General features: G+C 44.8%; 1 protein-coding gene and 1 pseudogene across 2 annotated transcripts in view; one reads left to right on the top strand and one right to left on the bottom strand.

Moving 5' to 3' along the window:
- Positions 1–27,586, bottom strand: part of ZNRF3 (zinc and ring finger 3) — a 130,988-nt gene that overhangs the window by 59,434 nt on the left and 43,968 nt on the right. The gene's annotated exons all lie outside the window — the stretch shown is intronic.
- On the top strand, positions 3,430–7,021 carry LOC138998056 (signal peptidase complex subunit 1-like; annotated as a pseudogene).

Raw genomic sequence — 27,586 nt, 5'->3', positions numbered from 1 at the left:
AGCTTTCAAGACAAAATCCTTGAGATATACTGGTGCACTTTCCACATGTCTGAAAGGGCAAAACTGAAACCCGGGCTGGGAGTGCTCTTATCCAAGGTTACAATATCTCTACACTCCACTGCACGTTTAAAATAACTTCAAAAGGGCCGCCTGCTTCTAAGTGGGTTACTGTTACACAAGGAGCCAAACACAGAACTAATAGGAGGAGAGACATTTCACTCTGTAATATTATCTCATCCAAAAATTCCTGGGGATTTAAAAGGGAAACTTCCTTCCTTTTGTCCCTTTGCCGCTGTTGGCCGGGGTAGGGTGTCACTATGGTACAGGGTTTCACATGGAACAACAGTCCCAGACCTTAAAAGGTGTGGTGGCTCGAATCAAGACGTGTAATTTATGTGAAGGAATGGAAAAGGATCGCTCCACCCATTTTTCTCTTGAATCATAGGGGTTATTTTTTTCTTTCTTCTAGGCACAAAGAAACAGACAACTCTTTTGCTCCTTGAACAAACAGCCTGAACGTTTTTTTTCTGGATCCCGAATCCGGAAGTACCTGAATACGGTTTCCTCCCGTCATCGTAGCCGTGGAGGCAGACACTGCCCCAGACCCAGAAAAGGGGCTGGATGCGGCCGCTGTTTGCTGGAAACATCTGAATGGGAATTGCCTGGGGATTAAACCAGCATTTCTTTGCAGAGGGCTCTGGTTTTCAGGACACTAAGCTGGACTCTATCTACCACAGTGGGTTGTCACCTTTTAGAGAAAAGCCAAGAACAGCTTCCATCCTCTTTGGTTCCTCTGTATCAAAGGAAAACACAAGAAGCTGCCTGTCAGACCCCGGGTATATCAGCAAGTATTTCAAATCCACCTTCTCACTTGACCATCTCCCATCCCCTGGAACTTCATTGTTGCCAGATAGTTACATGGAAACTTGGATTTGGCCCTGTGTATATCTCATGTCTGACTTTACCTTCACTTCCATTTCTAATTTTAAATAGGTTAGGAGATGTTTTGTAGGTTAGTTTTTTTTTGTTTGTGGTTTTTTTGGGGGTGGGGGTGGGGGGAATCCAATAGACTATAGAAAAGTGTCTGAAAACATTAAGCAAAATTTGATTCTAAATCCATTCTAAAAGTGACTCATATGGCTACCAGATGACAAGTATTGATTTGTACATAGATTTTCACTGACATAGTTTCACTACAAATTGCAAGGCAACTTAATAAAGGATACTTGATTATTCTTGTTTCTAAAAGGTGAGGGCTAGGTGCTTACACACACCAATGAGTTATTAAATTAAGAAGAAATATGCTGGAGGGGAAAGGGTAAAAGTGGAATCCTCACTCTTCCAGATTTAAAAAAGCATACCATAAAGCAACCAGTCCATAAAACTACACGGTGCTGGTCTGAAACCAGAAAAATACAACAAGTGGAAGAGAAATTCCAAAAAAATAAATTTCCATTTTTATAAGCTCTTAGGATGACACAAACTAGGACTAACATGTGGATAGCTAAAGGATTCACTGAATACATCCTGTGGGGACAGGTGGTTAGCATTGCAGAGAAAAGATCAGTCTGGCCATCCATCCATAAGGTGTTCTGAGAAATGATGAGGCAACAGGAGTTGAGGATTCTTGTAGGTCAATTATCCTGCTCGATAGCAACAAAAGGCATAATAAGAACAGTGTGTTTTTAAAACTTCTTCTGGGGATCAGTCACAGAAAAGAATAAGATATATAAATAAACAGTTTACAGTAAGGAAACAGACAAACCATCAGGCTTGCTGCTGATTAAAGCACAGCAAGATCACCAGAGTAAATCAACTGCCAACCCCGCTGCGGAGGGCTGCAGGGAAAGGTGCCTGTGAGCGCACCTGGCCGGGCTGCAAAGAGGCTCAATTTGGGTGGAACTGGTCAGGCAACATGGGACAAAGCCCAAGATGCTTAGGGCCTCCTTTCCCCAATAATTCCATTTTTAGAACAGATTCTGAGGAAGTCACCTAAAACAAAGAAGAAAGTTTACACGATAAAATCTTAAGCAGTCCTCCTCCAAACCATAGAAACTTAGAAAGAAAAATGCCGAAAATGACATAAATCAATGTACATAATTTATGGGATATGTAATCACAAGAAGATAACGAAGACACCACTGCATAAAAAGTAACATCCACGTGAAATGTAGAGCAAAGTTTATGTGTGAAACAATGCCTATTTTAAAATATCATTTGCAGGTGGGCGAGAACCGAAAGAAGCGAGGAATTTGAAAAGTTAATGGGGTTAGAGAAGTAAGGATAGTGGGAGATTTTTCTTTTTCGGATTCCTGTTTTCATTCAAGCCAACATTTGCTGAGCCCGAGTTAGACACTGGATAAGAAAAGGTAATTAAGGCCTGAGTCTTCCCTTGTTGAATTGTTGTTTGATCAAGATTTGGAAAATCAATTCTAAAATGTACGTGCATTTGCGGACACAACAGGGGACTGAAATTTGAAGCTCACCAGGGCTTTTTTCCTACAAATCAGCTCTATGCATAACACAACTGGAAAGTAACCAATGGCAGTTCCAGGTGGAAACATGCCTCCTCAAACAGATGTGCTCCTTTCCCAGAACACATCTGTAACCGGCGCCCACCAGGGCCGAGCAAGCGCACCGCCGAGAAAGCTCTCCGTAGGAGCTGGAAAGCCAGGCGCCAGGAGCGTGTGCCAGATGCGACAGCAAGTACAGGCTTCCTGCACGGGCTCGGCAAGAAAACCCAGGAGAAAGGTCTAAAGCAGCACAGGGTGGAATCAACAATAAATACGATTTTAATTGACGATGGCAGCAGTTTCGCTGTGGTTACCCTAACCTTCTGAACTTGCTCAAGAGGACCACCTGATCATAGAAATACTTTATGAGTCTACACCATCATTTCGTTTCGTTTCTCCCGCACATACAAAACAGACCTACAAAAACACTCAGAACAGAACGCAGCCCCGGGGTTCAGTTTCTTCATCCATAAAACAGAGATGGCGCCTGCACCACCTGAGTGAGGTGGCACAAGGCAACGAACTTAATGAGTAAGAGGGATAGATAGGCCGAAACCGGTTTGGCTTAGTGGATAGAGCGTCGGCCTGCGGACTGAAAGGTCCCAGGTTCGATTCCGGTCGGGGGCATGTACCTGGGTTGCGGGCACATCCCCAGTAGGAGATGTGCAGGAGGCAGCTGCTCGATGTTTCTCTCTCATCGATGTTTCTAACTCTCTATCTCTCTCCCTTCCTCTCTGTAAAAAAATCAATAAAATATATTTAATAAAAAAAAAAAAAAGAGGGATAGACTGGGGCAGACAGCCTAAGAGGGGAAGGGCTTCAGCTGGGGGCCCAAGGCCACCAGGAATAGAGTAAAAACTGAACTAGCCCATTCAACATCCCCAAGACCATGTAATCAAGCAAGAAACCCATCGTAATGAAGGCAGGAAAGCAGGACACGGTGATGATAATCCAGAGAGGTGAGAACTGCCAGGGAGGGGAAGGGCTCCTTGGGTTCCTTGAGGACGCACCAGCTACACCCACAGGCTACAGATTCACCCCATCCCATCCCTGCTTTTCTGTAATTGCCCTGGTGAGCTTCCAAACCAGAGCGCTTCAGGAAGGGACACTTGATGAAAATCACCTGATTAAATATTCTTGCGTAGCCTGTTAATAGCAGGGGAAGTGGGGAGCGGGAGGGGAGAAAACCACAGGCCCAGGCATTAAAAGCGATAAATTATATGCTGGGCTGTGCCACCCTGTATGACCTTGGGCAAGTCGCATGAGGGCCCCATTCTCTCTGATCCCGAGGAGCAAGGGGAATGCCTGCCACCTGCCTACCCCGTGGGGGTTTGGGGAGGATTAGTGAGATGATGCCTGAGCTCTGCTTCAGGCTCCTTGGAGACAGTCACTGTATGTCAGGAATTATGGGCACGAGCTAGGACAGTTTCTGGCCCATTCCTCACCTCATTAAGCTACCTAGATTTTATTAGGTCTGCTATGAAAGTTCTTGCTCCAAGGAGAGTGGGTTGGGGAGGTCACAACCCAGGCTGGGTCTGGCCTGGCCAATCTAGTTATAGCCACTCCTTAAACCCACACTTGTCAACAAGAGGGCACCTTGAAAGTTTAGCACAGTGCCCGACATTTGATGCCAGAGATGAATGACTAAACATGTCCTCTGGACTTTTTTTTTAATAATTGAGATCTTTTGTTTCGTGTTACCATTCCCTACCCCCACCCCTACCCCTAACATTCTAGGGCACTAGGGTGGCGTGGGTACACAGGGGACAAACTCCTGGAGTCTTCAGCTACTCGGTTCTTAGGTGTCAGACTATGGTGATGGACAGGTTTTCGCTGTGTCTAACTTCAAAGAAACGAGGTGGGTCTCAGTTCACCTACAAAGAAACCTGTATTTATGGCGTTTCTAAGTGAAGGCAAGGCCATGTTGTGTGAGTGTATATAATAGATACAAAAACTATACTCGATGTGGGTCTCCATCTTCAAGGTCTTTATTCAGTTGGGTGAACTTGACATTTATTCCTAGAAAGCTTACTAGCCTTGGTTTATACCAGGAGAGAAGTCAGAAAAGGGGGCCCACGGGCTTCAGGTCAAAAGATGAGAGACCGTGTGCCTGTGGGCCAGAGAGGACAGGGGGACAGCGCGGCCATGCCACCCTCTAGGCATCCCCACGGGCCATGCAGGCAAAGGTTTGGGCAAACGTGATTCTTGGTGAACAGAAAAGGACTTGAGGGAAGACGAGATCTGGAGATGCACTTCAAGGCCATCTCCCTCTCGCCTCCCCGTCTCACCTGGGAGGCTGTCCTGAGAAGTTTCTCATCATCTCCCGGGTTCTGATGAGGAGGAAGCGTCTGTCCCACCCCCCTCAGAAGAGCTTAGCCATCACCTAGCAGCAGGGCACCCCGCAATTCACCCTGCAGCCATCGGGCCCCTCCTGCTTCAGTGTCACACTTTCTTGGTGTGTGGGGCAAAGGCCCTGGGGATCTGGCACCTTCGGCTACTCTCCCTTTTACTTCTATGTAATGCGTTGTCTGAATCTCAAAGTGGCTCACTGTGCCTTTACCAGCTGCATCGCTCAGGCCCTGGCCTTGGCCTTCGTTTACCTTGTCATGTGTGCTTGACTAAAGGATGCATCTACCTCACTCTGATTGCACCAAAGCTTTAGGTCAAGAGGACTTCCCAGGGCCTGTCAAAAGAGAATGCAGGGGAATCCAGCGGAATCCTGGGTAATGAGCAAAGCCGTAAGCCATGCGGACCAATGCCTCCTTGACACGGATGAACTCTTTCCATCTCAGTTTTGTCATCCACACATAAGGAGTCCAATGCTGACATTACAAGGCTGTCGTGAGGGTTAGAGACGGCACATGGTGCAAAGCAATGCCTGGCACTAAAACACCAGTGATAGTAATAACAGCCACTAACACTTGTGGGCTTGCTGTGTTCTATGCGCTAGTTTACTAGTTTCACAGGCGTTCTTAGTTTCCCTGGTTTATAGATGAGGACGGCAAGATAGAGAGGTTCAGTGAATTGCTCAAGGTCACAGACAAACAGGTAGCAGAACTGGGATGTAAGCCCAAGGCTCTTCACCACCCTGCCACAGTAGACATCAGATATAGGGTGGGGCAAAAGTAGTTTACAGTTGTCCGAATGGAAAATAATGCAATAAATAATAACACAAGAATAAACTCTGTGTTTTGCATACTCACAACTATAAAGCTACTTTTTTTTTTTTTTAATCCTCACCCGAGGAGTGAAGATCTTTTTTTCCATTGATTTTTACAGAGAAGGGAAGGGAGGGAGAAGAAGGAGAGGGGGAAGTGGAGGGAAGGGGGTGGGAGAGAAACATCGACTTGGTTGCCTCCTACTCGAGCCCCAAACAGGGCCAGGGATTGAACCTGCAACCGAGGTATGTGCCCTTGACCAGGAATCGAACCCACGACCCTTTGGTCCGTGGGCCAATGCTCTAGCCACCAAGCCAAACCAGCCAGGGCTATGAACCTACTTATGCCACACCCTGTAGGCCTATTACTTTCTTGCTTCTACAAACAAAGTAATACGTTTTACCCAACCAAGTGCTAATTATGGTCCCTGTCCCCATATCTCTTCGGTTATTGGGTTGAGCTTGAGTAAAACAAAAACCAATGAGACAAAGAGAAAGGATCTAGATAACAAAGAATTCTAGAAGTGATGGATGATCCAATTTGGGGGTGGCAGTGTATACACACGAGGTTCACAGTTAAGGGGAAGCCCAAACTAAGCTTCATGACCCCCTGCCACTCTAACGCTAACCCTAGGGATGGAAGAAATGGCTGAAGGGAGTCTAAGGCAATACATACATACATGCATGCATACACACACACATGATACATTACTGAGCAACATCAGAAAGAGTCCAAACCAGTGTTTTAAAACCAGCTTCTCATCAGTTCATTTCATCTCATTAAAACTTGATTTGACTTAGTATTTTGAAAAAAGGAACACAAATTTACACCAAGTATGATAATATACAGGGTGTAGCAAAATCGTTTAATATGTTCCAACTTCAAAAAATATAATCCATAGATCTGCTTCCGGGGCTGTGGCCATCACACTCCTCAGCCCGGTAGGCTCTCCAAGCTGTGCCCAGGGCCAGTCCCCAAACCCTACCTTCCCCAGGTTGCAGCTGCTCTCGCCTCGCTGCCGGGAGCCAGCACTCTCAGCCCACCTCCTCAGCCAGCCATGCGGAGCATCTGCGCTGGCTGCCCATGCAAATGGATTAGAAGGGCCAGAAGCTGGCTGCACAGAGGTCTCAGGGAATTAGTCTCTTTTCGGCAGTGGTTGGACTTATCTATGGGTACGTGGCTGAACAGTTCAGGTGGACTGTCTATACAGTTACGGCCGAATTTGCTTTTTCGTGTTTGCTGATGCTTCCTCCATGGCATCCCCTCCAGTGGTTACCCGTTCAAACCTCAGGCACAGAAGACAAGAAACCAGGGGAGAGAAAAATTGAGAGGCATGCTGAAAATAACTGATGAGGGCCTGGCCAGCGTGGCTCCGTGGTTGAGCATCTACCTATGAACCAGGAGGTCACAGTTTGATTTCTGGTCAGGCAGGGCACATGCCCGTGTTACAGGCTTGATCCCCAGTGTGGGGTGTGCAGGAGGCAACCAATCAATGACTCTCTCTCATCGCTGATGTTTCTATCTCTCTCTGCTTCTCCCTTCCTCTCTGAAAGCAATAAAAATATATATTTTAAAAATTGATTGGGGGTTTCATGATTCAGCTTTACCATTGCACCTGCTTTCATATCGTGTGAGATGAGCTAAATTTTCATACCCAAAACGTGAGCTAAAAACCACCCATGCTCTTATGGTACAGCTGTGTATAAATTTTGTTCTCTTTATGTTTCCACTTTTCAGTTGGGCTTTGACTTAGACATATTTTAGACCTCTTCATAATCTTTCTCTGAAGTGGAGAACAGAAAATACAAGAATGCAAAGTTTCTTTCAAGTCTACAAAAATAATGAATATAAGCCTCATAAGCGGTAGTACAACTTAATCATCAAAGTTTTGTAATTCATTATTATGAAGCTGTTTTAATATTTTCAATTAAAACACAGTGGGGGAAATTTTAATTCATAAAAATGATGATCTCGTTGTTTCCTCCTAGACCCCAAAAGGAACACCAGTGGCTGAGATAAGGAGAAGAACAGAATAGGTTTGTTTTGGAATAAGTTCCGTTTTAAACGTTAAAATGAAGATTAGGCCTTCTTACCTGACTACAAAGACACAAAACAGACTGAGGACTATTATTCAGAATATAAAAAGAATTCTTAAAGCTCAATAATAGGAACAGAAATGGGTAAAAAAAAAAAAATTGAACAGGGACTTCACAAAGAAGAGACAGAGAAGGCAAATAAACACATGAAAAGACTCTCAACATTAGACATTAGAGAAATGAAAAATAAAACAAGAAGATGATACTGCCCACAAGAATGGATGGAACTAAAAGACTGATAATGCAGAGTGTCAGCCAACTCGTGCAACAACAGGAACTCTCAGACGCTGCGTTTGGGAGTGCAAAGCGGCCCGGTCACTATGGAAAACAGTTTGGCAGTTTTTTATAAAGTAAAGCATACACATTCCAGGCGACCCAGCTATTCCACCCCTAGGTATTTACACAAGAGAAATGAAAACATTTGTCCACACAAATCTTGTACTCAAATAGGCACAGCAGCTTTATTTGCAAAAGCCAAAAAGTAGAAACAACCCAATGTTCATCAATAAGTAAATGAATACATTAAATGTGGTGCATCATACAAAGGAATGCTACACAGCAAGAAAAAGCAACAGAACACTGAAACACGCTACACAACATGAATGAACCTCAAAAACATTATGCTGAATAAAATAACCCGACTTCCCCCCCTTCTCTCAAAAAGGGTACATAATGCCTGTTTGCCTTTACATCGAATTCCAGACAATCTAAACTTATCTATAGCAACAGAAGGCAGATCAGTGCTGTATAGGGCTGGGGTGGAGGAAGAGATGGACGGCCAACGGACAAGAAACTTTCAGGGGCGATGAAGTTCTGTATCTTAATTGTGGTGTTGATTTCACAGATAGGTACACTGAACCCTAATTTATTATATGGAAATACCTCATATAAGTGTTTGCTTAAAAAAAAAAAAAAAAAAAAGAAGTTGATGAATTCAGGGCAAGCACAAAGACAGCATTCTAAAAAGAGAGTCAACTTTACCATGGAGCAATACAACCCACCAAAAGTCACAAGCATCCCAGGGCTAACCACTAGCTCATTACCACCTACCTACCAGAGGGGGTGGGGGAAAAGGGAACTTTCCTTTTCTGATTCAGATCTAGCTCAGAACTAGGTCACGGACAACCCCAATAATATCCATGGAAACCCAATACAAGACAATGCCTTCTCTAGACAGCTAGTCTGAACATGGTTCTTCCCCATGTTTCATAAATCCTAATTTTGGTAGAACAGCATAATGACTAAAACCTAGAGCAGAGCCCTTGGGCTGTCTTACCATCCAGTCAGAGGCAACGTACCTGCTGAGACATACAAGGGCCCTCCTGGCCTCGCCCCTCTGATATTCACAGTATAAGCCACTGAGCATAGACTGATTTAACTTGATGCAGCACTTGAACTCGGAGCAGTCCCTTACCGGTCACAGCGTTTTATTCTTGCAGACCCAAAGAACTTACCAACGGAATAACATTCTTAAGGGTAGAAGCAGCAACATGGCGTTCATTCCTTCGTGTAGGAGCTTTCCTGGCTGCAGCTGTCCTCCCTCCGTGCCTCCCCAATACAGGCATGTATCTTCCCACTTAAGGCGCTGATCCATCCACATGTGACCATGTAAATATACACCGCTAATATCACATGTAGCACGCCACGTATAAATATGGAACAAACGCTAACACCCTGGTCCTAGGTTCTATGGTGGCATGCTGCCCAGCCACAGGAGCACCAGTACAAGACTTGGTAGAACAGGTAGAGTTGGCGGTTTCCCCTCTCTGCGCAAAACAAGTGAGATGAACCAGAGAATGTAAGAACATGACCACAGACGGCATCATCACATCCCTCCGCACTCCGAGCCTACTTTGGAAGGTCAGAGGTTATCGAGAAATTAGAGGTTAGAGATTACAAAGGGTCAGAGGTGATGGAGAGATCAGCGTTACCCAGCAGAACCTTCTACAATGATGGTGACAGTCTAAAATTCTGCCCTGACAATCTAGGGCAGTGATGGCGAACCTATGACACGCGTGTCAGAGGTGACACGCGAACTCATTTTTTTGGTCGACTTTTCTTTGTTAAATGGCATTTAAATATATAAAATAAATATCAAAAAATATAAGTCTTTGTTTTACTATGGTTGCAAATATTAAAAAATTTCTATATGTGACACGGCACCAGAGTTAAAAGTTAGGGTTTTTCAAAATGCTGACACGCCGAGCTCAAAAGGTTCACCATCACTGGCCTAGGAGCCAAGAACCGCACGTGGCTACTGAAACTGGGGGACTGAATTTTAAGTTTTTATTCATTTTAATTCATGTAAATGTAAGTAGTCACATCTGGCTAGGGACTGCTATGTTGACTTTAGACTCTGAAATCTATTACATCCCTACAATCTCAAGGAAGGAAGAAAAAGCCCCTGTCCTTTTCAAGTTATCTTAAAAGAAACCAATTAAAGTGAGGACCTGCTCAAATCTAGTTTTTGTTTTTTTTTGAGTGCTTGATGCTATAGGTTACAGGGGAAATGTTGTTTTAGGAAGATTTTGTTTTAATAGCACCATGCAGTGCAGAACAAAACAAAACACAGCAGGAAACCAGTAATGAAGGTGCTCTGGGGTCAGAGAGCAGTGGGTGGTCAGGTGACACAGGAAATTCGAGATAGCAAGGGGTCAGAAGCTCAGGCTACCACCAATCTCACTGTGTCCTCTTGAGCAAATAACTTTTTCTCTCTGGACCTCAGTGTCTCAACAATACAGAGGATTTAACCACCTGCCCCATCGAATTCACAGAAAAGGTAAAGAACGCTGAAGGGTATCAAATGCTACCTCAGAGCAAGATGTCATCATAACCTCACCTAACTCCCTTGCCGTTCTTTATGCCCCATTTCCTGGCCACACCCATTCTTTGTAGTCCACCTCTAGCCTCAGTGCCTCTCTGTGATCTTTCCAGAATCCTTCAGCTTTCGCTGTCTCTGCTCCCACCTCTAAACACCTACCTGGTTTGGGCTCTTCTTAGCTTAACTGTTGCATGAGTATTCTCTCCCAAGTTGGAAGCGGGGGGCGGGGTGTCAATCACTTCTCTGGATCAAATGAGATAATGCATGTCCAATGGCAAACTCTTCCATCACAAAAAATAAACGGCAGCGTCATAAAGTAAAGGGAGACAATGCACTCAAGTGAGTCACCAGGCCGAAGCCAAGAGTGATATTGTCCTCTATACTTAGAGTGACTGGGAACGGCCACAGAAAAGGGGCGGATGGGAAATCCTGACCATGGACTGGCAGGGGAACCCTCCAGGAGGGGGGGTGGCGCAAGGAGGAGCCTGGCAGGCAGTGGGCTCTGCCATGGTCTGGATGTTTGTGTCCCCCCAATTCCCTATATTGAAATCCTAACCCCCAAAGGTGATGGTATTAGGTGGGGCCTCTGGGGGGGGGGGGGGGGTGCTTAAGTTGTGAGAATGGACCCCTCATGAACGGGATTGGTGGCTTTATTATAAAAGGGGCTCCACAGAGCTCCCTAGCCTCTTCTGCCATGTGAAGACACCACCAGAAGTCTGTCACCTGGAAGAGGGCCCTCACCCAACCACGCTGGCACCCTCATCGCAGACTTCCTGCCTCCAGAACGGTAAGCACTAAATTTCGGTTGTTTATAAGCTAACCAGCCTGTGGCATTTTGTCATAGTGGCCCCGCAGGAGCTAAAACTCTGAAGGACAACGTAGGCTCCACTAGGCTCCACCCAGAACAGAAAACACCCTGATTTCAGAAGAGACAGCAAAATGGGCCCAAAGGTGAACACGCTGCAATTTCCTTCTAACCAAGCCGCTAAATTATCTCTTTTCATTATTTTTTAAAAATTTATCTTTATTGTTGAAAGTATTACAGGTGTCTCCTTTTTTATCCCCGTTCCCCCACCACCACCAGGCCTTCACCACACTATTGTCTGTGTCCATGAGTTATGCATATAGGATATCCGTCCTTTGGTGAATCTCTAAGAGGTATGACAGTCAGAGGGCAAAGCATGCAACCACCTGCCTCGTTCCACAGCTAAGGGGTCACTACCCATGGGGAGCCTTGTTGCTGCTGGGCCAGAGGCTCATGGAAGAGGGCTTCCTACTACCTGCAAGAAGACCAGCTTGGATTTTCTTGTTTCTGAGTTCTAGCTTTACAATAACATCAGAATCCTCACCCCAGTGGCTGCAAGACGAACCTGAGAAGCAACTCAACCCTCCCTTGGAAAGGATAGGACAGTGAGGACACAAAAGGTCATGTTCACAAACACTTGTGATCGGTGAGAAATTCCCAAGGAGCGCTCTCTCCCCCCCAGGGCTTGGCCTTCTCCGGTGATGAGGCTGGCTCTCCCTTCGCCAAGCTCCCCGAGTACCATCTAGTCCTTGCTGTGAGATGCGAGGACAGAATGTGCCAGATGCAATTCATTCCGTTTTGAACGGACAGAAACTTGTTGACCTTGAGCTAAGAAAGAAGCCAAACTGGGAAGTCTGCCAAGTAAAGGAAACTGGGTGAGTTGGTACCCGAAGAGGATAGCAGAACCAAAGACAGCCTGAGGCTCCTGGTGTCCTCTGTGTCCCACGGGGCCACTCTGATATCCTCTCCCCCTGTGAGTGGGGCCCACTGTAGGGTGGACGGTCTTTACAACTCTTAACATGGGTCATTTCTGCTGCATCCTCTGTGAGGTGTACTAGACAGAGCTGACTGCCGCTGTGTGATAAGGAGGAGCCTGGGCTCAGGAGGTCACATACCCAAAGTCACCAGGACCCACGTTCAAACCACCTCTCTGCCCCCACTATGCTCCTGAGTCACGTATCATATACCTTTCTCAATAGGAAAAATTAATGCCTTTTTCATCATTCTCTGGATTTGAGGGACACAACAGTAAACCAACTGTCTTATACATCTCTAAATCCATCCATCAGTGACTTACGGCCTGCCTAGTAGGCACTCAAATACTTGTTGACAGGTCACCCGGTTCGTTAGTATGTTTCGGCAAAGACCAAACTCATTCCAATGCATTGTAACCTCAGCTCTTATTAGCAACTGGACAGCATCCTTCTGGGCTCCCGCCACCACCAACTCTCCATATTCCACATGTGTTTCCACCTGCAAACACGGCATAATCTCGGGGGACGCAGTGTACAATCTCGCTAGATGCAGTACAACAGGCAAGGTCTCGGAGAGACTGAACGTCATTATCTCATCAGAAAGCAATTTGTAAGTTTACAAACTCATTCAATAAATGTGCTGAGCACCTCTGGGTGACATGCGCCGTGACGGGCGCTGCTTGTGACACAGTGAAGAGTCAGACCGAGGATCCCACACTGGACTGGCTCCAGATGATACTCGTCAGCTTGTAATTTTGTAATTGTGAGACTTACCGTGTACCCAGCGCCACCCAGGCAAAATCTCAGAACTATAAAGACTTTCGACAAAGACAGAATTTGGAAAGCACTGTCCCGGCTCCTAACCATACGCCTGGGGTGATAATACACCCAAAGGTGCTACATGTAAGTCTACACTGCTCTATAATTCGACTTGCAAAATGCCGGCGGCCTTGAACAGAAAGCCCTGTGTTCCGCACAATACGCACATCGCCATCTCGTCCCAATTCAAATGCACCTTCTAGATGCCCTGGAAGGACAAAGTGCCAGTGGGGACTCCTGGTGCCCCGGGACCCCACTTGGCTGCTAAGACCCTAGGGCTAAAGACATTTCGGGGTGAAAAGAGTTCATGGTTGTTAGGCCCCATTTTTCCTCCAGAATTAACCTGGCCTCATTCCAAAGCCCTCTGGCACTATTTATACCCCCGGGCCCGAAGGGATGGAGCCCCTCCCTCCTCTAGAGGATGCCTTCCCGCCCAGGGAGGTCTCCCCCCCCCCCCCCCCCCCCCAGCAGGAATGCCTCGCACAGTTCTCAGCTCTCTCCGAGATAAAGCTAGAGAAGGAATGTGTGAAGTCTTCCACGCTAACCTCACATACTGCTTTGGGCAAGTAAGCAACTTTTTTGCTCAGTTCAAGGTTCAAAAGGTGACTTCAAAAGACTGGAAGACAGGCCCCTATCGCCGTAGATAACCTCTCTTTCGCAGGAGAAAGGCAAAGCGAGCTTCCTCCAATTCCCCATGCGGTGCCCTCGGTCACATGGGAGAAGCCAGGCCCAGAAAAGGGAAGGCAGGGAGAGTCCGGCGGACCTTTGCTTCTAGGAAGCTCAGGGTTTCATCCAATGTAAGAAGCTGCTGCTTTAAAAAAAGAAAAGAAAATCAAGAAAAAATAAGCGCTGCTTCGAAAATCTGAAGAATGTCCTCAGACACTGGCATCAACAGGAAGGTCTACGGGTATTATTACGGGAAATTTTATTCCCGCAGACCATCCCTCAATGGAATGAAGAGAAGGATGGCTTACTGCTGGTTTTCAAGCTACGTTTAGTACTGGAAGCCCTTTCTATAAACCAAAGTTTTACTTAAACCAATACAAAAGACGGACAAAAGGCAGGGCGACGCTGGGCAAAGAGGATCGCAAGCTGCTCCTTAGCTTCCTTGCTCCTGGCAGGGGCCCTGAAGCAGCTCCACGATACGCGATCTGAAAACCACCCATGGCTACCGGTGTTTCCCGAAACGTAGGCCACGAGCCACTGCCGAGCCACAGGGGATTCTAGGTGGTACTCGGGGGGCTTTTCAAAAACAACAGACGTTTATTCATTTTACTGAATTAGAAAAGATAACCCGCACAAATTCTTGATAAAATTTCCTTTAAAAAAAAAAATACCCTTTCCATCAAATCTAAGATACCATCAACCATAACATATTTGAGCGGACAAGGGAAAAATTAAACTAGGTCACGCTGTGGACTTTAAGGCATTTCAGTATCAGAGATGGTAAGATACCAAAAAAAAAAAAAGCAACTAAGAATCAACAAAATAAGTATCTCTATTTTTAGAATTGTAGTAACTTTAAAGAAAGACACATGACTAAAGGGTGACACACCAATATAGCAGAAACGGAGATGGTGTCATAAGAATGAGTCCATAATAAATAACAACAATACACAGAGTGTTCTGGGCATGGACATATTTATATCTAATCTTTAACACAACACTATGGTGTGGCACCACAATCACCCTCACTCTCAGAGCAGTAAACTGCAGTACGAGAGTGGGTGACCTGCCCAATGAAACACACAAGTAAGTGCCCAGGCAAGAATCGCAGCCCAGCACCAGGTCTGTGGGTCTCAGCTTCCTGCTCTTGTTAAGCTTCTCTAGAGAACTCCAGGTAGGACCATGACAAACCGCCAATATTCAACCATCTCAGATCTGCAAAAATGGCAAGTTCACAGGCTCCGACCTGATAGACGTATGTGCCATTTGTTGAATGTCTGATGAACGACTGACACGTGCCTGGCCGGAGAGAAATATCCTTTCGGGATGCAGTGGAACCTCGGTCACCGGTGGCGCATCACTAACCTCAATCCGAGCTCGGAAACTTTTGAAATATCCCAGGATGTCTATTCAAAGCCCCCTTCGTCTTCTGCACTCGGATTCCGGCCTCCAGAGCCCACGAAGATCAGGAATACTCGTAGCACAAGGGCGTAAACTGAAGAAATTTAAGCACACTCTTTTCCTAAACTTCAGGGTTGGCGCTCAGGCAATTTTTAAGCAACCTTAGGAGACAACTAATAATCCCCCAGATTGATCTTTCCCCGGCTGTGGCCTCACCCCTGTCAAGCTGTGGCTGAGCTGGCGGCTGGAGGGCAAAGCCATAACCCAGAGTTGGCCAAATACTTCTGGAGATAAATGATTTGGATGAATGATTTGGGTTAAGGACACAGAATAGCAGGGGTTATGGCTAGGGTCAGTTTCTAAAAATAAGCCTGTTCTGATCAACCCAAGAAGCAGGGACCTCCACCCACATTGCCTGGCCTGTCAGCACCTGTGTGCAGGGCCACACACCACCCGGCGCTGCCCCGCACCCTTCACACCCTGGTCTAATCCACGCGCTCGAAGAGGAATGGGGCCCCTGGAGTTGTGCAACGTGCTGGCCCTTCCTGCCTGTAGAGAAGCATCTCAGGTTTCTAATAACAATGGGCAAATGCCCAGAGATCTGAAGTTAAGCAGAAACCTGATACACATACTGTGATCATCTGGGAGGAAGACGAGGAAAAAACCTGGATCTTATTTTCGGAAAAGGCTACCTTAACTCAAACTCCCTAAGAGTCAAGGTTTTTGAGGGGGTTAATGCTCCTTCTGGTTTATTTCTTTGGAACTTCCAAAGCTCAATCTCATTAGTAACGTAACTCCATTAACTATTAATTCCAAAGAAGTTTTAAATACACACATTCTCAAACACGTTATTTTTTTTTTCGATCATCAAAGCTCCGCACGAGAAAAAATTAACTCAAGCCAGAGAAGATTATCTTCCTAAACACTATGTTCCTAACAGAAGTAAACGGCTCTTTCCCCTTAAGCAAAATAGAACATAACCACGCAGAGTCTTTTGTACTTGGTTTCCAAAATGTGAATGGGGACACTTTTCTGAACTCGCAAACATACAAAAGAACCAAACAAAATCGCAAAAAAACATGGAAATGAAAAACTTCTCTCCGCTGAAAGGAACTATTCTTTGTTGATAAAGGGAGGTTCAAACATATTTTAAATATTTTTAAACAAAGGCCTAGCTGATGTCCCTTAATCCGTCCATCCAGCTCAACTTTCTGCCCAGGCAGCTGCTGCAGCCGAGCGCCCATCCAGAAGGGAGGCCCAGCGGCATTCCCTCAGCATCCCACATTCCTGGGGGACACGGGACTTAGCAAAGTGAACAGCAATTTTCAACCTCCAATGCAAGTTCAACAACATCTTCATAAAAGTTTTACAAGGACATCCTGGCAAGAACCAAACTACCACGAAGGGTAATGTTTCGGGGCCCTGAGCATTCCAGCAGCTCGCTTTTCTTGGCCACCTCCCCTAGCTGTGGTGCAAACAGGCGGTCAGCTGGGAACCCGCAGGAGGGTCCCGTGGAGAAAGCACTTGGAAAAAATAAAGTCAAATAGACCCGTGCTGGCTCAACGCTCCTTGCCCCACCGGGAAGGGGAGCAAGTGGAGGCCGGTCAGATTTCAACATCTCCAACCAACGCAGGGAAGAGGAACGGCAAAGGGAAGGGATGGAAGCCGGCCTCTGGGGCCGATACCATCTCTCCACCCTTCCAGAAGACCCCATTCTCAACCTGCATTCCTTATCAGTGTGAGCATTAACGGAGCATTGCTCTGAGCGGGACTCTCACACGGTGGGGGCACAGGTCACCCTGAGAGACCATTCCTGGTGTGACCTGTAAAACAAAGGTCCAAGGTGAATAACAGAACCAAGAGACAGCCGTCAGCTTTGAGGCCAATGTTGAGGCCAATGTTAGTTTCTCGGGGCTGCCTTAACAAAGTACCACAAACTAACAACAAAAATGTATTGTCTCCCAGTTCAGGAGGCTAGAAGTGGGAGACCAAGGACTGAGGGAGTTTTTGGTGGGTTGCTGGCAATCTTTGGCATTTCTGGGTGTGTAGAATCATCACCCTTATTCACTGCCTCCCATCTTCATGTGGTGTTCCCCGTGTATGTGTGTGTCCAAATGTCCCGTTTTATACGGACACCAGTCATATTTGACCAGCACCCACCCTAGTGATCTCATTTTAACTTGAGCACCTCTGTAAAGACCCTATCTCCAAATAAGGTCGCATTCTCACCCCTCAAGCAACTGGGGGTTAAACCTTCAACATATGAATTTGGGGAGGACACAATTCAACCGATAAGAGGGACCGAAGGAGAACCACTGGTGGTTGAGAAAGGAGGGGCCCTATATGAAGACATTAGCATTTTCATTCTTCAGCAGCTCTTTCGCAATCAAGTTAACTACAGAAGCCAAAAGTCTACATCACAATGCAGGAATAAGTTAAATGAATAATTTTTTTTTTAAGTGGGTGGAAAGATGTGGGAGAGAAACACCGGCAAGGTGCCACCACAGGGGGAAACAAGGAAAAATGAGGTGTAAAATGATACATTCATAGACTGTTTTTGGCTGAGGCCTGTTGCCAGTAGCTATACAGTAGACTCTCAGAGTTTGGCAAGATATAAAAGAGGACAAGGCCCAAAATACATTAATGGCCCAGCTATGGCTTCAGATGGAGTCATAATTGGCTGGGAAACAGGGCTCACCTTACAATTCCATGAACTGCTAAGTTTGAGTCTCCTGCCATTCAGAGAGGATTTACTACATGGCAAGGATTGGGGCATTGCCAGCCACTGGCCTGGGCTTGAACCAGACACCAGTCTAGGGCTTTCAGAGGAAGGAGTGTCCTGAGAAACAGACGTATGGAGGAAGGCCCTACAGGGACACTCTCTTTTCAAACACCAAACATGAAATAAGGGAAACGCCACGTGTGGCAATGGTGGGCGAAGAAGAGGGTCCTTTTCTTGGAAGAAAAAAAAAAGAAAAGGAAGAAAATGGGAAAGCATTTTATTCCCAAAGAACCCTCCATGGGAATGGCTCTGTGATTTTTGAATATTGCTGAAGACTGGGAAGAATGATGTAACTAAAAGGTGCTCAGTATAGTATGTATTTCGTTTCTACCACCATACAAGTTTATGCTAACATTCTCACCTAACAAGCACCTTCGCAACATTTTTATTCCAATTTCCATTAAATGCCATCTAACTCAGCCATTCTCAAAGCCATCTGCCACCACTCCCCACCGCAGGGTGAGGGGCAGGTAGGATCCTTACAACCTTTTGAGGGAACTTGTGAGGGCCAAACTGTTTTCTTAATAATTTTCATAATAATACTAAGACATCATTTGCCTTTTACATGTGCACTGATGGTGTAAAAGCCATGGTGGGGAAAACTGTTGGGTAAATCAAGGCAGTGGCATCAAGCTGCACTCTTGATTATTGTATACGTGCAATTAAAAAAAAAAAGGAAGTTTCCTGGCCCTGGCCGGGTAGCTCAGTTGGTTAGAACACTGTTCTGATATGCCAAGGTTATGGGTTCAGTACCTGGTCAGGGCACATACAAGAATCAACCAATGAATGCATAAATAAGTGGAACAACAAATCAATGTTTCTCCCTCTCTCTCTCTCTCTCTCTCTCTCTCAAATCAATAAAAAACATTTTTAAAAAGGCAAATACAACTTTAAAAAATTAAAAAGTTTCCTTGAGAATGTTGATGGAGCAATATTGATGAAGAATACTGATGAAGTAATAAGTTAATTGTATTAGTACTCAACTCCTGAGTATATGCTTTTAAATATTTCTGTGTGACAAAATGGGAAGTATACAGAGGGCACGTCCACTGCATAAAGCAATGGTTAACTCAAGATAAAGTACTTGCATGACTGAATTGCAAGCTGAACTAGTCATCCTTTTAACTTAAAAGAACTGACAAAGTATAGCTATACAGACGGGTATAAGGCAGACATTTTCTCAACAATGAATGAAGTGAGTTTGTTAATTCAAGGAAAAAAATTGACAATATTTGTTACCAATGATCTCCCTTCCTCTCTCTCTAAAAATCAATAAAAACAGATTTTTAAAAAAGTTTGTTTTAAAAAGAATAACCCAATTTAAATGGGCAAAGGATCTGAGTAGATATTTCTCTAAAAAAGATATACAAATGGCCAATAAGCACATGGAAAGATGTTCCACATCATTAGCCATCGGAGAAATACAAATCAAAAACACAAATCCCAAACCTACCAGGATGGACCATAATCAAAAAGGCACAATAACAAGTGTTGATGAAAATATGGAGAGAAATAAGGGCCCCAAAGTAAAATGGTACAGCCACTTCAGAAAACAGTCTGGCGGTCCCTCAAACCATGAAATACGAGAGTTACCATATGCCCTAGCAATTGCACTCACAGGTTTATACCAGGAGATATGAAAACTCGTCCACACAAAGACATACGTGAATGTTCACAGCAGTATTGTTTCTAATAACCAGAGTGGAAATAACTCAAATGATCATCTATTGATGAACGCATAAATAAAATGTGGTATCCATACAATGTAATATAATTTAGTAATATATGGTTGTTTATAGGGTACCAGTTGAAAGAAAACTCCATCTAGACTCCTGTGGGTTCCTACACGGGCCTACTTGAAGGATTCAAAATGGAAGAGAATGTCAAAAAAAACTGAACCCTCTCCAGAGAGCCAATCCTAACTTCACCAGTGCCTCCCACATGATGAACCCAACAGAAGCTAGTTTCACCCACATTCCAGCATTCTGGACTGATCTCTCGGTGCCTTCCCAGGATACAGCTGCCATATTCATCCTCCTCCCAGTCTTATGGATTTCCCAAGTAGTGGGTGACAGTGAGGGCTGAAGAAGCATAAGGTTGCCAGCCTTCTAACTCATAGGTACTCATCCTTCTAACTCAACCAACCTCATAGCCAAGTTCACCTCAACAGACAGTACAGACCTTCCTACCCTCGGCAGCTATCACCTGCCACTGCCAAACACAAATGAGACCCAACCTCCAGTCCCCCAAATCCTCTCCCTCTGCTCCAATGCCCCTAGAGAACCTGCTGATAAAACCATCATCTACGAACACGTCTCATTCTTCCCATATCACAAATATTTCCAAATGAAGACAGGGCCCATAACTAGTGATTTCCACCACCAACAGGCAGAAGGGCTCGCAAGGCCCACGGCCATTCGTCCACCGTCAGCATCCACCGGGACTGTGCCAAAAACAACTGCTCCGAGCACCAACACCCATCTACTCGTAAGTCATTTGGAAGTCAGGCATCACTGCGTGATCACAAAAGATGATATATTATTTGACTGAGTCCCTGCTAAGGGGTAGAACTTCCTTTTGGCTCAAGCTGCAACTTCTTAAAGCCGCAAAGCCATTTCTCTCACACAAAGAATGATGTTGGCATTGATTTAAAAAGAAAAACAACCACAAGCACATTCTAATGACAAAAAAGCAAAAGAACAGGGGCATGTTCTTGGTTCACCTATTAAAATATACTTAGTTTTAAATGAAAAATCCTCAATGTACTTTTTTGAAGGTGGGGAGTAATTTTTTTTAAAGACTTTCTCATCTTAAAAAAGTAATGCCTGATCACTGAAGAACTTAGAATATGAAGAAAATTTGCCCTGGCCGGCTTGGCTCAGTGGATAGAGCGTCAGCCTGTCGACTGAAGGGTCCCAGGTTCAATTCGGGCCAAGGGCACATGCCTGGGTTGCGGGCTCGATCCCCAGTGCGGGGTGTACAGGAGGCAGCCAATCAATGATTCTCTCTCATCATTGATGTTTCTATCTCTCTCTCCTTCTCACTTTCTCTCTGAAATCAATAAAGAAATATATTTTTAAAAAGAAAAGAAAATTAATGTACCCTAAAATCTCGTTACCAGAGAAAAACTGGGGGGGGAGGGGGATTTCATTATAATTTTTTTCTCATTTTTAAATTAAAATTACTATCATATGATATACTGCATTATACTCTACTTTGTTCACTTAGAGCACTTCCCCTCGACATTAAATACCTTCCTCAAACCATTGTAAGGTATGCCTAGTACTCTATATGTGACCAAAAGTACTATCACTTCGGCTGCCCTTGATTGTTAGACATTCTCAATGTTAGCAATCTTCTGTCATAAATACATGTCAGTGAACAACCTCACACAAAAACCTTGATGTGCATCTCTGATGATTTTTTTTTAGGTTACGTTCCTAGGAGAAAAACTGTTGACTCAAGGGGTATGAATACCCTGATACACGTATTGCTACAAACAACCCTGCCACCATCAATGCATGAAAGTGTCTATTTTCCTTACCATTTTACTAAAATGGGTGCTAATAGTATTTCAGCTTTTCTACTTGGCTAGGGGAAAATGACTAGTTTTTGTTTTAATCCAGGGTTCTTTTGGAGTCCTTGCTGTCCCACCAGGTCCTGGTTCCAGCCTTGTCCCCATCTTGCCCAAGGAAAGTTCACCGAGCTAAACAGAAATTCACATACTAGCCGCGCGCACGGCACACCAGGAGCTGTCCGCACAGGATGGGGCCACATATGGGGGATCCTGTTGCTTTAAAATAGAGAGAGAGAGAAAACTTGATGCTTTGTGGGAAAATAGGGGTGTTCGAATGTGTGGAGATTTAGGTAATTTGGCAATTCCTAGCGCTCAGATTACATCAGGAAACAAGTTTAGTGCCAAAACACTTGAGGAGCAGAGAGAGGAGCAAACGGTGCCCCTCCCCCTTCTGTGTGTGTTAATCACATTATAATAAAAATGAGAAGCAAATCAAATAGCTTCAATAAGGAATCACTGCAGCATCTATTTCCAAATTATCTCTCACAACTTGGGCAATCCTACACACTGAAAACTATGTTTGATTCAGTACAAATATCCCCTACACACACACACACACACACACACACACACACACACACCCTCTCCAAACCTCATATTCTGGAAAGAGAAAACACAAGCTGAGAGACGCTGGGAACCCTAAAGAAATGTGCTAACAGCGGGCCCCTACCCCCAGCCTGGTAAATCTCTCATCTATAATCCAACATGAGAGACAACAGCAAACAGCAAGAGGTCATCTTCAAAGAACCGGTTGCTACGGGAAGCAAGTGTAGAGACAGCAAGCATGTCCCCATCAAAGTCCGGCAGCTGCAGAAGAACCACAAAGGTACAGCTCCCCTCAGAGAGAGCAAAAGCGGGGGGTGGGGGGGTTCCGAAGGAGGGGGTCAGGACAGGAGGAGGAGGAAGGGAAGAGAAAAACATCGGTCCAGCAGCAGCTGCCCAGTGGGATATAAAACCTGGTAGTTTTGTGTTGTTCAACCATTGGAAAAGCAAGGGGGGGGGGGGGGGGGGCGGGGCGGACATAACACAGCATTTCCCGAAGGTGCCTTTTTAAGTGCTAGTCAAATCCTTTGGCATATGGAAAGGTAAGGCCCATAGCTATGGAAAGAGAAACACAGCCATTAATGATACAATGGCAAGTGCCAGCTTTACACACCGACAGGACAAGTATGATTCTCTCTCGGTAGAAAAGTCTCTAAACCCTTATCTAAAATGACCCCTTTCCAACAGACTTCCCCTCTACATAGGGAAATCTGAAGGTGCCCTTATTTTGGGTAGAAGCTGCCCTTCTTTTTCCAGGTGGAAGACAAGAGCCAATAGATTTCGCAGCCCCTGGTGAACTTCTCAAATAGTCCCTTTCACATCTGAGACCTTCAACCCCAAATGTAGCGCTGGGCCCTGGTAATCATTTGGAGCTCAGGGGGGAGAGACTACTAGAGAAGCAAGCTCCACTCCCTCATTCCGAAAACCTCAGGACATTAAGAGACTTGCCAAAGGTCACCCAGCTCACCCACAAGCTAGAGCTCCCAACTCCCAGGCTGAAATTATTTCTACTGATGGGCAAACCCATAAAGGTCTAGGGACAAGGAGAGGGGCTAAAAGCTTGGTCTTCATTCTTCACTTGTTTCTGGCTGTTACTAAATGGCTTGATGTGCTTCTATGAAAGAGCCGGGTCTCTCTTCTCTTCCAAAGAACCCCCATCTGTTGTTTTTAGCGGGTTTTCACAGAAGTCAGGCCCAGGCAGGTGGACACATCTGTAGGTCTTCGCCCCAGCTCTCTGCTGAGAAAGTGCTCCAAGAAGGTATCATTTTGCTCAGAAAGATTTTCTGCAACTGGTGAGAGGTTCACAGAGCTGGATGTACACATACAACGGGTTCTGGTTTGAAAGTGTATCACAGAACCATAGCCCACGCGAAAGGGCAAAGCTAAAACAGCAGGCTGGTTTCTTCTAGCATAAATCCTCACGAATCCAAGACTCATGCAATCGGATTTTATCAAGATCTGTCTTCACTACATCTTACAGGCATAAAATGGGCTGTGTTAAAAACAAAAAGCAAACAAAATTTAAATGGCTCTTCCAACAGTTAAAGACTTTGTCCTTTGCCCCAATGGAAACATATAAACATGAAATTTTTTAAAAATTGAAAAGCAGCCCTGACCTGTTTGGCTCAGTGACTAGAGCGTCGGCCTGTGGACTGAAGGGTCCCGGGTCCCATTCCAGTCAAGGGCATGTACCTGGGTTGCGGGCACATCCCCAGTAAGGGGGGTGCAGGAGGCAGCTGATCGATGTTCCTCTCTCATCGATGTTTCTAACTCTCTGTCCCTCTCCCTTCCTCTCTGTAAAAAAATCAATAAAATATTTTTTAAAAACACACAGAAAAGCGCCTCTGAATGAAAATCAGTAAGTGTACCTTTGCACTTCCTTTAGGCACCTTACTGCCGAGTACACCAAAGCGAAGGCCTCATAATTTCCTTCCTTAGCTGCCACTGCCAACACCTTCCACCACCATCACCTTCAGGTAATCCTTTTGGCAGTGGTAGGCTCTCTAAAAATCCTCTTTCCGCTCTTGTTTTTTTGTAGTGTCAGAGGAAACTAGAAGTGTGAGGAGAGATGTAGACATTTATTTACATGAAGAAAACCTCTCTAAGGTCTTTGACTTCTGTCACTAAAGATATTAAAAAAACTAAAGAAAGAAAAGGAGGTGGGGGCGGGGGGGGCGGTGAGGATTTCATGACATTGAGTGATTCAAGTGCCTGAAAAAAACCAACACAATTGCCCATAAAATGAACAGCCTCAGTGAAATAAATTTCTGTTCTATCTGTGAAGCTTCTGGCTGCGCTGGTAAATTATGGAGAGGGAATCCCTGCTGCTGGGTCTCCTTCACAGTTCACAACTGGAGATGAAGAGACCCCACCCAACCCCACCCCCTACCCAAAGAATGAGGCTTGTTCCTGCCCTCTGGAGCCTTCGGAGGCTGGAAGGCCGAAGGGGAAGACCTCCGTGGCCCCAGGTCAGGCACAGGCAACCTCTGCAGGAAAGGGCAAGGGCCTCTGAATGACCAGATTAAGTCTGAATGGAAGAAGAACCTGTGATTAAGTTTTCTGAATAGCTGGCTCTCTTAGGGGGGCAGCAAACTCCTAAAAAAAACACACACACAAAAAAAACAGAAAGCAAGAAAAAGGCAGAAACTTAGTGCGGCTCTCTATTACCGCCCCTCGGAAAAGGGCAGCCTGCTCGTAGAATCTATTAGAGCGGGTTTTCACACACTCGACAAGTCAAGCCTACTTTCCAACCAAAGTGTGGCGTTCAGCTGCTTTTCCAGGGGAAGGAGGAAAAAATAACACTGCCAGACTTCTCAGGATTACTATTTAGACAGTTCAGGTTGACGTGAAACATGTTTTAACCACCGAATCCCCCAGGACAAACTTAGAGGCTTGTCCAAGCCATTGCACAGCAAAGAAACCAGTCTTTCCTTTAACTCGGCCTCATCTTCTACCAAAACTTTTTTTAAAGATTATTCCAGTTTCGTTGGCTTACAATCCTTGCCAGAATGCCCTCCATCCCAAGCATGGAAATGGAAGGAAAAGAGCAAACAGCATTTTATCTAACCTGTGGCAGCATGGTCAGAACTGTCCTGGCTACACAAGACGCAGGCCTGCTGAGGTTTTGTTCTGCTTCTCTAAGTGGGGGGGGAAATATCAACATAAATCTTTCCTCCCACTGAAAGAGCCAAGGATTAAGTTAATTCATAGCACAGACTACTCATATATCAAGATAAAGTTCATTAAAACTCTTGTTGAGCCCGGCCGGCGTGGCTCAGTGGTTGAGCGTCAGCCTATGAACCAGGAGGTCGCTCTGAGAATGCAGAGATGGGGGCATCAGGGGTCCTGGGAGGGCTTCAGGATTTAGTCTTGAGAGATAAAAGAAAAAAAGACTGTGAGATTTGGTTCCATCCTCATTTCTATCTAGAACTTTCCAAGGATTATTATTTTTTTTAATATATTTTTATTGATTTCAGAGAGGAAGGGAGAGGGAGAGATAGAAACATCAATGATGAGAGTCATTGATCGGCTGCCTCCTGCATGCCCCCTACTGGGGGTCGAGCCCACAACCCGGGCATGTGCCCTTGACAGGAATCGAACCCGGGACCCTTCAGTCCGCAGGCCAACGCTCTATCCACTGAGCCAAACTGGCGAGGGCCCAAGGATTTTAAAAGGCAAGGTTCCACTCAGCAATTGATGGAGCACAGATTACACATTTATATTTATTAAGCCCCTTAAATACAGGGTGAGGCAAAAGTAGGTTTACAGTTGTTCCTATGGAAAATACATTAATACAAGAATAAACTGTTTCACACACTCAAAATGGTAAACCTACTCTTGTCCCACCCTGTATGTGAAATACATAGTATATATTTATGAATTTATTAAGCGTAACAATAGCTAGCTCTTAATATGTAATTATTTAATCTTAACAACTATAAGAAATATTTTTTTACGATACTCATAATAGCTTGGCTGGTGTGGTTCAGTGGTTGAGCATTGACCTATGAACTAGGTGGTCGAAGTTCAATTCCCAGTCAGGGCACATGCCTTGGTTGCAGGCTAGATCACCGAGGGGGGCGGCGGGGGGGGGGGGGGGGGGGGGGGGGGCGTGCAGGAGGCAGTTGATCAGTTTCTCCCTCATCATTGATGTTTCTATGCCTTCCTCTCTGAAATCAATAAAAATATACTTTTAAAAATAATAAAATTTTAAAAAAGATACCCATAACAAAAATTCAGAGAAGCTAAGTGCCTTTCCCAGAGTCACTCAGCTAAAAAAAATAGCACTCAAAAAAAAGGAGACATATGTAATACTCTGTAACACTTTAAGCAATAAAAAAAAAAAAAAAAGAAATGAGAAAAAAAATAGCACTCAGATTTCAAACTCGGGTCTGATTATAGTCTGATGCTCTACTTCCATTGCTTAAGGCATCGAAAATCTACCAGTAACTTAAAGCCTCCAGGATAATACTGACCATATAATGATTTATTTATATGTATGTCCCCTCAACTAGACTGAGTTCCTTTAGGACATCCTTTACCTTCATATTCCAGCACTGGGCATGGCACACAGGAAACGTGAACAAGCAATGTTTACAATAAACTGAGTGGCTCACAGCATCCAAAATGCCTGAGAGCCTATTCCAGTTAGAAAGTCATAAAGGAAAAAAATAAAAAAGTCACCAGAGGGTTTTCCTGGCTTAACCTCCTGACCCTCAGTTTCCTCATCTGTTAATGGGGATAATAATGATACCTGTTTCATACGGTTGTTTTGATAACTGTGTTAGATAACATATGCTAAATGCCTGGCAGTGCCTGGAACATGCTAAGTACTCTACAAAGGAGGGCAAATAATCTCTAACCTCCAATGCAAGATAAAAGGCAGGTGCGCCAGACCTCACCTTTAATCTACTAGATTTAAAATCCGGACGCCGATAAGACGTTATTAAATTCTAAAAGGGTACAAAACAATGTATGTTACCCATTAAAACACAATGGGGAGGATCTAGATATACTGGTACAGGAAATTTTTCAAGACATATTTAAATGAAAAAGTGTCCCAAAATAAGATGTATGTGTGTTTGTACGTGTGTGTGTGTTTGTGCGTGTGTGTGATTACATGTGTATACAGTGTACAGAAAAATACCCTGAAAGTTATAAGGAGATGGGAGAGTGCAGAGGTCTTTCACTTCTGTCTCTATGCAGTTCTGATACTTGAATCTTATGAAAAAGTTTCCTGTATCTTCATTAAAATGATAGTGTAGACTCTAGTTAATGTACCAAAACAGTGTAAGATATTAACAATAAGAGAAACTGGGTATACAGGAGCTCTCTGTTCTATCTTTCAACCTGTCTGTAACTCTAAAAGTATTCTAAATTTAAAAAGTTGTATTTTTTTAAAAAGCAATAATATGTACAGCACAGAACTATC

Source organism: Myotis yumanensis, unplaced genomic scaffold (assembly GCF_028538775.1).
Source record: "Myotis yumanensis isolate MYYU_CA2020_CCGP unplaced genomic scaffold, mMyoYum1.0.hap1 SCAF_19, whole genome shotgun sequence".
NCBI lineage: Eukaryota > Metazoa > Chordata > Mammalia > Chiroptera > Vespertilionidae > Myotis > Myotis yumanensis.
This window is presented reverse-complemented; position numbering and strand designations above follow the sequence as displayed.